Raw genomic sequence first — 9,224 nt, 5'->3', positions numbered from 1 at the left:
AACTCAACTTCTGCTTAGCTCAACTATAACATTCCTCCAATTAAAGTTGGTTGACCAATCAATCCCTGTGGGATTCGACCTCACTGTATTGTGAGTTTTTACTTGACGACAATTCGGTATACTTGCCGAAGGGAAATTCGTTGAGAGACAAGTTTTCGTGCATCAAGTTTATGGCGCCGTTGCTGGGGATTGATTTTGTATCGACAATGATTAAGTTGGAGGATAACTAGATTGAGTAATTTTCTTTGTTTTGATTATTTCATTTTAGTCATTTACTTCCAGTTTAGCTATTTTGTTTTTGTTTTCTTTCTTCTTCATCTATTTTCCTTGCTATCTACAATTTAGTTCACTAATCCACTAACTGTTTGATACATTGCACCACTCACACTAACAACCATTCTAACAAGAGTAATTTCTTCATTTATTTTCTTTCTTACTTCTTGCTCTGTTGGTTGTATGACAGGTAGAAGAAGCAGAGCTTTAACTTCCTTTGATTCTGAACCTAAGAGGACCTTCCTTAGATTAAGGAAGGAAGCAAGAGGGAAGAAAGTCATTGGTGCTGAGGAAGAGGGGGAGTATTTTGAAACAGACATGGAGGAGAATATGGAGAACCACCATGAAGAGGAAGCTCACAACCATGCAAGAGAAGGTCTATTGAATCATGCTGGATAAGAGAGAAGAGTTTTAGGTTCTTACATTAATCCAAATTGAGGAAATTATGGAAGTAGCATTCAAAAGTCAACCATACATGCCAATAACTTTGAACTAAAGCCCCAGCTCATCACCCTTGTTCTGAACAACTGTGCATTCAGAAGAATCGCCCAAGAAGACCCCAATCAACATCTAACCACCTTCCTAAGGATATGTGATACTGTGAAGTCTAATGGTGTTCATCCTGACACCTATAGACTGCTTTTGTTCCCCTTTTTACTCAGAGATAAAGCATCTAAATGGCTGAAATCTTTCCCGAAGGAGAGTTTTACAACATGGGAAGATGTGGTGAACAAATTCTTGGCGAGATTATATTCTCCTCAAAGAATTAACAGGTTGAGAGCTGAGGTACAAACCTTCAGGCAACAAGATGGTGAAACTCTCTATGAGGCATGGGAGTGGTTTAAGGACTTAACAAGAATGTGCCCTCCAGACATGTTCAATGAATGGGTGCAACTACACATTTTCTATGAGGGTCTTTCTTATGAATCAAAGAAGGTAGTACACCACTCATCCGGGGATCTCTAAATAAGAAAAAGACCATTGAAGAAGCCATAGATGTCATCGAGACTGTAGCTAAGAATGACTACTTCTATGCTTCTGAAAGGAGCAACACTCGAGGGGTGATGGAGCTAAACCACATGGATGCACTGCAAGCTCAAAACAAGATGATCACCAAGCAGTTAGCTGACCTTACCAAAAAGATGGAAGGAAACCAAGTCACAGCAGTCACCACTTCATCATCAGTTCAAGAAGGAGTAAATACAGAGGAAAAGAGTGACCGGGAACAAGCCAACTATATTGGGAACTCACCTAGGTAGGCCAATGATCCATACTCCAAAACTTATAATCGTTGTTGGAAGAACCACCCAAACTTTGGGTGGGGAAATCAACAAGATCAAGGCCAAGATCAGAGACGTCACAACCCCAACAACAATGCAACTAACCAACATTCCATACAGAGATCATATCAACAACCACCCAACAGTACCTCTCAACATCCGTATCAAAACCAAAATGACCCTTCTCACCCCTCCTACCTCAATTCACAATCACCATCCGAAGATAGACTCTCCAGAATTGAGACTCTACTTGAAGGAATATGCAAGGAAGTCTAAGACAACAGAGTGTTCAAGGATGAAGTGGAGCTAATATTAAAAACCAGGGAGACATCATCAAGAGGCTGGAGTCTCAAGTGGGATATCTCTCTCAGCAGATTCCCTAGCCTACTGATAGCTTCCCAAGTGACACAGAGAAAAACCCGAGAGGTGAAGCAAAGAAGGTAAGATGGGAAGAATGTAAGATGATCGCTATAAGTGATGAGGGGAGTGTGGAAGAACTGAACAAACCATTAGAACACTCTCAAGATATTCCAGTAGAGAAGCAAGAAGAGAGTGACCATGAAACCAACCCCACACAAAGGAAGGAGCTAAGGGAGAAGGAGATTCTGAACCCATATGCACCTTTTCCCCAAAGACTCAATGGGGGGTGTAGAAAGGAGAGTGTACTCAAAGTTCTTCGACATGTTTGCATCTCTCCATGTAAACATACCATTCATCAAGGCTCTCCAACAAATGCCCTCATACATTAAGTGTATGAAAGAGCTGCTGACCAAGAAAAATTTACTAAGGGGAGGGCAAACAATAGTGATGAATAATGAGTGCAGTGCTCTCATTCAAACAGAGTTGCCTACAAAAAGGAAGGACCCAGGGAGCTTTCACGTCCCTTGTGCTATAGGAGAAACAAGGATTGATAAGGGACTTTGTGACCTGGAAGCAAGCATCAACTTAATGCCTTTATCCCTCATGAAGAAGCTTCAAATCAATGAGCTAACGCCCACGGATGTAATCATCAAGTTGGCAGACAAAATTAAAAAACAAGCAATAGGAGTGGTTGAAAATGTTTTGGTGAAGGTTGGGAACTACTTCCTTCCTACAGACTTTGTTATCTTGGAGATGGAAGAGAGTCACCTCCATCCAATGATATTAGGGAGACCATTCCTAGCCACAGCCAGAGCACTTATAGATGTGGAGCGAGGAGAGCTAATACTAAGGATACATGATGAACAACTTACCTTCAATGTCTTCAAACCGTCACAAGAAGCAGATCAAGAAAACAAAGAATCAAGGGAGGATCACAATAAGGCATTGGTGGAAGAAACAAGCACAGTAGTGGTGCACAAAATTGTAAATCACACTTTTCACAACTCGCACCACTAACCAGCAAGCGCACTGGGTCGTCCAAGTATTACCTTACGTGGGTAAGGGTCAAATCCCATGGTGATTGTTGGCTTGACGCAAGCTATGGTTATCTTGTAACTCTTAGTCAGGGTAATAATAATTCCAGTTTTGATTGGTAGTAAATAAAAAGCATGGATTAAATAATACTTGTTATGCAGTAATAGAGAATATGTTGGAGTTTTAGAGATGCTTTGCCTTCTAAATCTCTGCTTTCCCCCTGTCTTCTTCTTCACACACGCAAGGTTCCTCCTATGGCAAGCTATGTCTTGGTGGATCACCATTGTCAATGGCTACCATCCATCCTCTGAGTGAAAATGGTCCAGGTGCGTGTCACCGCATGGCTAATCATCTGTCAGTTCTCACTCATGCTAGAATAGGATCTATTGATCCTTTTTCGTCTGTCACTACGCCCAACCCTTGTGAGTTTGAAGCTTGTCACAGTCATTCAATCCCTAAATCCTACTTGGAATACCACTGACAAGGTTTAGACTTTCCGGATTCTCAAGAATGCTGCCAATGGATTCTAGCTTATACCATGAAGATTCTGATTAAGGAATCCAAGAGATACTCATTCAATCTAATGTAGAACGGAGGTGGTTGTCAGACACGCGTTCATAGGTTAAGAATGGTGATAAGTGTCACGGATCATCACATTCATAATATTGAAGTGCAAATGAATATCTTAGATAGAAACAGAAGTAATTGCATTAATTCATCGAGACACAGCATAGCTCCTCACCCCCAACAATGGGGTTTAGAGACTCATGCCGTCAGAAATACAAAGTTCAGATCTAAAAATGTCATATAAGGTATGGAATAAATCTTTAAAAGTTGTTTAAATACTAAACAAGTAACCTAGGTTTACAGAAAATGAGTAAACTAAGATAGATAGTGCAGAAATCCATTTTTAGGGCCCACTTGGTGTGTGTTGGGGCTGAGACTTGAGCTTTTCATGTGCCTGGGATGTTTCTGGAGTTAACGTCAGGTTGTAACCTGTTTTGGGCATTTAACTCCAATTTCCAACCTATTTCTGGCGTTTAACACCATAATGAAACATGGAACTGGCGTTAAACGCCAGTTTACGTCGTTTGTCTTCCAGCAAAGTATGCACTATTATATATTGCTGGAAAGCCCTGGATGTCTACTTTCCAACCTAATTGAGAGCGCACCAATTGGACTCGTGTAGCTTCAAAAAATAATTTCGAGTGCAGAGAGGTCAGAATCCAACAACATCAGCAGTCCTTTTTTAGCCTGAATCAGATTTTTGCTTAGCTCCCTCAATTTTAGCCAGAAAATACCTGAATTCACATAAAAACACACAAACTTATAGTAAAGTCCAGAAATATGAATTTTGCCTAAAAACTAATTAAAATATACTAAAAACTAACTAAAACATACTAAAAACTACATGAAATTACCCCCAAAAAGCGTATAAAATATCCGCTCATCACAACACCAAACTTAAACTGTTGCTTGTCCCCAAGCAAGTAGATAAATAAAATAGGATAAAAAGAAATCAAGAAGCAATAATGTCTCAGAGTTTTAAGTGAAGCTCAGATTCTAATTAGATGAGCGGGACTAGTAGCTTTTTGCTTCCAAATAGTTTTGGCATCTCACTTTATCCTTTGAAATTCAGAATGATTGGCATCCATATGAACTCAGAATTCAGGTAGTATTATTGATTCTCCTAGTTTAGTATGTTGATTCTTGAACACATCTACTTTATGAGTCTTGGTCGTGGCCCTAAGCACTTTGTTTTCCAGTATTACTACCGGATACATAAATGCCACAGACACATAACTGGGTGAACCTTTTCAGATTGTGATGTAGCTTTGCTAAAGTCCCCAATTAGAGGTATCCAGAGTTCTTAAGCACACTGTTTTGCCTTGGATCACGACTTTAACCACTCAGTCTCAAGCTTTATTCCTTTAGGCCCTCCTTTCCATTGATGTTTAAAGCCTTGGATCCTTTTTGTCCTTGCCTTTTATATATGAGTAGCAGTAATTAGTATCTAAAATAGAGATACTAATTACTGCTACTCATATATAACTTCTAAGGTAATTCCTAATAAGAACAATTATTACAGAGTTAAGGCTAAGATTAGGACTCAATAACCTTTATTTTGGAAAGTGGATGCTCCTTTAGTCTGTGGGGTGCTTGGCCCTTCAAGAGATAGCTTCTAACGCTTTAGTTGCTTTAGTTCATGCCCTTGCTCTTCTTATTCCCCAAGCATTTTGCAAAGCATGGTATTTTAATTTTTCTGTTCTTCCTTTAGTTAGTCCATAGCTTCTTGTAACTTGGTAATAGATGCTTCAAGACGCTCCAGGTATTCAATTTGAGGGATTTCTGGGAGGAACTCATGTGCTTTCCTCTTGATGGGGTCGTGCTGCACTTGTTGTCCTTCCATTGACTTTTTGGTGATTGGTTGCTCAGTTGAGATATACTCATTTACTCCCATCTTTACCCCAGCATCTTTACATAGCATAGAGATTAAGCTATGATAAGCCAATTTGGCATCTTTGTAGTTCTTATTTGCAATTGTGTAAAGTTCACAAGAGATCAGTTGATGAACTTCCACTTCTTTTCCTAACATAATGCAATGGATCATTACTGCTCTTTTGATGGTGACTTTAGAGCGGTTGCTAATGGGCAGTATAGAACGCCCAATAAAGTCCAGCCAGCCTCTAGCAACTGGTTTGAGATCTCCTCTCTTGACTTGGTTTGGGACACCCTTTGTGTTGGTTGTCCACTTGATTCCAGGGAGGCATATGTCCTCTAGAATTTCATCTAAGCCCTTATTTGTTCTCATCATTATCCCATTAAAGGAGTCTGGGTCATCTTTCATCCGAGGCAGCTTGAAGATCTCTCTTATTTTCTCAGGGTAGAGGTGAACAATCTTCCCTCTGACTAGAGTTTGATAGTCATAGAAGGCAGTTCCAGCTATTCTCTACCTGTCTGTTTGCCACAGATTAGAGTAGAATTCCTGAACCATGTTTCTTCCCACCTTTGTTTCAGGATTAACTAGGATTTTCCAGCTCCTATTTTGAATTTGCTATTGGATCTCCGAATATTCGTCTTCTTTCAGATCGAATTTAACTTCCGGGATCACTGACCTAAGACCCATTATTTTGTAGTAATGGTCTGAATGTTCTTTGGTTAAAAACTTCCCTTGATTTTAAAGTGGTTTTGGAATATTCTCTTTCTTGCCCCTTAGAGTGGTTTATTTTCCCTTAGGAGCCATGATCGTAGTGGGTATTGGTTTAGTGATCACGGATAAACACACCAATCTTAGAGGTTTACTTGTCCTCAAGCAAAAGAAAGGAAAGGAGAGGGATAGAGGGAGAGCCAAGTTCGAATTGTGGAGGAGAGGAGGGAGGTCAAACGTGGATTTAAAGGGAAGGGGGTGGGTTTTTTCAAAAAAATTTTGAAAAAGATATGATAGAAGATATGATTTGTAAAAGATAAGTATGATAGGAAAAAGATGTAATTTAAAATTGAAAAGATATGAAAGATATTTGAAACAGATAAATCTGAATTTTGAAAAGAAGATATGATGAGTTTAAAAAGATTTGAGAAGAATTTAAAAAGATTTGAAAAGAATTCAAAAAGATAATTGAGTTTTAAAAAAGGTTTGAAAACATATTAAAGAAAAATTAAGAAATATGTTTAGGATTAAAAATTTTCGAAATTGAAGTTGAAATATGAGAGTTTGTAATATGTTAATGCAAGAAATCATGAATTGAAACATGAAAAATGGAAAAAATTTGAAGTGAAAACGAAGTTACCACCTCCCTACAATCCTGGCATTAAACACCCAACTGCTGCATGTTTTGGGCGTTTAACGCCCATCTGTTGCTTCTCCTGGGCGTTTAACGCCCAGTTGTAGCTTTTGGCTGGCGTTAAACGCCAGAAAATCCTTTATTACTGGGCGTTTTTCTGAACGCCCAAGATGCTACAAATCTAGCATTAAACACCCAAAATGGTATCCATTCTTGCATTTAACACCCAAATGGCTATCCCTACTGGCATTAAACGCCTAGTAGATGCTTCTTTTGGGCGTTTAACGCCCAAAATAGCTTTTACTGGCATTTTCGCACCAGTGAGCTTCTTTTTGCTGTTTTATCCTCTGAATCCTTCTGTAACTCTGTGAACTCATGCAATTGCTATTTTACCTTGAAGATAATTAATATGAACCTGTAAAATTATCATTTAATTAACAAATAAGCTTTGTTAATGGCTGGGTTGCCTCCCAGCAAGCGCTTTTTTATTATCTTTAGCTGGACTATTACTAAGCTTTAATCAAGTCTAAGTTTTGAGCATTCTTGCTCAAAATTGCTTTCAAGATAATGTTTGACTCTCTATCCATTAATAATGAATTTTTTGTTAGAGTCATTATCCTGAAGCTCTACATATCCATATGGTGACACACCTGTAATCACATATGGTCCTCTCCACCGGGATTTCAACTTTCCAGGGAATAATCTGAGCCTAGAGTTAAACAGCAGAACTTTCTACACTGGCTCAAAGACTCTGGATGACAGCTTCTTATCATGTCATCTTTTTGCTTTCTCTTTGTAAATTTTTGCATTTTCGAAAGCATTGAGTCTGAATTCCTTTAGCTCATGTAACTGGAGCAATCGTTTTTCTCCAGCTAACTTGGCATCAAGGTTTAGGAATCTGGTTGCCCAGTAGGCCTTGTGTTCCAATTCCACTGGAAAGTGATAGGCTTTTCCATACACAAGCTGGTATCGAGAAGTCCCTATAGGAGTTTTGAATGTTGTTCTGTATGCCCACAGAGTATCATCCAAGTTTCTTGCCCAATCCCTTCTACGGTTAATCACAGTCCATTACAGGATTCTTTTAAGTTCTCTATTAGAGACTTCATCTTGCCCATTTGTCTGTGGATGATATGGAGTTGCCACCCTGTGGCTAACTCCATATCAAACGATAGCAGAGTAAAGCTGTTTATTGCAGAAATGAGCGCCCCCATAACTGATTAGTACTCTAGGGACACCAAATCTGTTGAAGATATGTTTTTGGAGGAATTTCAGCACTGTCTTAGTATCATTAGTGGGTGTTGCAATAGCCTCCACCAATTTGGATACATAATCCACTACCACCAGAATATAAGTGTTTGAGTATGATGGTGGGAAAGGCCCCATGAAGTCAATACCCCATACATCAAACAACTCAATCTCCAGGATCCCTTGTTGAGGCATGGCATAACCATAAGGCAGATTGCCAAATCTTTGGCAACTGTCATAATTAAGTACAAACTCTCGGGAGTCTTTATAGAGAGTAGGCCAGTAGAAGCCACATTGGAGGACTCTTGTGGCTGTTCGCTCACTTCCAAAATGTCATCCATACTGTGATCCATGGCAATGCCAGAGGATCTTCTGTGCTTCTTCTTTAGGCACACATCTATGGATTACTCTGTCTGCACATCTCTTGAAGAGATATAGTTCATCCCACAGATAGTACTTTGCATCCAAGATCAATTTCTTTGATTGCTGCCTACTATACTCTTTGGGTATGAATCTCACAGCCTTGTAGTTTGCAATGTCTACAAACCATGATACTTCCTGGATGGCAAATAGTTGCTCATCCAAAAAGTTTTCAGAGATCTCAATAAGAGGGAGGAACGCCCCTTCTACTTGTTCTATTTGGGACAGGTGATCTGCTACTTGGTTCTTTGTCCCTTTTTTATCTCTTATTTCTATATCAAACTCTTGCAGAAGCAACACCCATCTTATGAGTCTGGGTTTTGAATCCTGCATTGTGAGTAGATATTTAAGAGCAGCATGGTCAGTGTACACAATCACTTTTGATCCTACTAAATAAGATCTAAACTTGTCAATGGCGTAAACCACTGCAAGTAACTCTTTTTCTGTGGTTGTGTAGTTCTTCTGTTCGTCATTTAAAACACGACTGGCATAATAAATGACATGCAGAAGCTTGTCATGTCTTTGTCCCAACACTACACCAATGGCATGGTCATTGGCATCATACATTAGTTCAAATGGTAATGTCCAGTCTGGTGCAGAGATGACTGGTGCCGTGACCAGCTTAGCTTTCAGAGTCTCAAATGTCTGCAGACACTCCTTATCAAAGATAAATAGCGTGTCAGCAGCTAGCAGATTACTCAAAGGTTTTGCAATTTTTGAAAAATCTTTTATAAACCTCCTGTAGAATCCTGCATGCCCCAGAAAGCTTCTGATTGCCTTAACATTGGCATGTGGTGGTAATTTTTCAATTACCTCTACCTTAGCTTGG

The 9,224-nt window shown here is 39.4% G+C and overlaps 1 non-coding gene across 1 annotated transcript; it reads right to left on the bottom strand.

Annotated features, from left to right (window-relative positions):
• Nucleotides 1-1,044: 1,044 nt before the first annotated feature.
• On the bottom strand, nucleotides 1,045-1,148 carry LOC112716799 (small nucleolar RNA R71). The gene has a single exon (XR_003160473.1). It is a non-coding gene; the product is annotated as a small nucleolar RNA R71 (small nucleolar RNA).
• Nucleotides 1,149-9,224: the final 8,076 nt, after the last annotated feature.

The sequence above is a fragment of the Arachis hypogaea genome, chromosome 1 (assembly GCF_003086295.3).
Source record: "Arachis hypogaea cultivar Tifrunner chromosome 1, arahy.Tifrunner.gnm2.J5K5, whole genome shotgun sequence".
NCBI classification, from domain to species: domain Eukaryota; kingdom Viridiplantae; phylum Streptophyta; class Magnoliopsida; order Fabales; family Fabaceae; genus Arachis; species Arachis hypogaea.
Note: the sequence above shows the minus strand (reverse complement) of the source record. Positions and strands in the feature narration are given on the sequence as shown.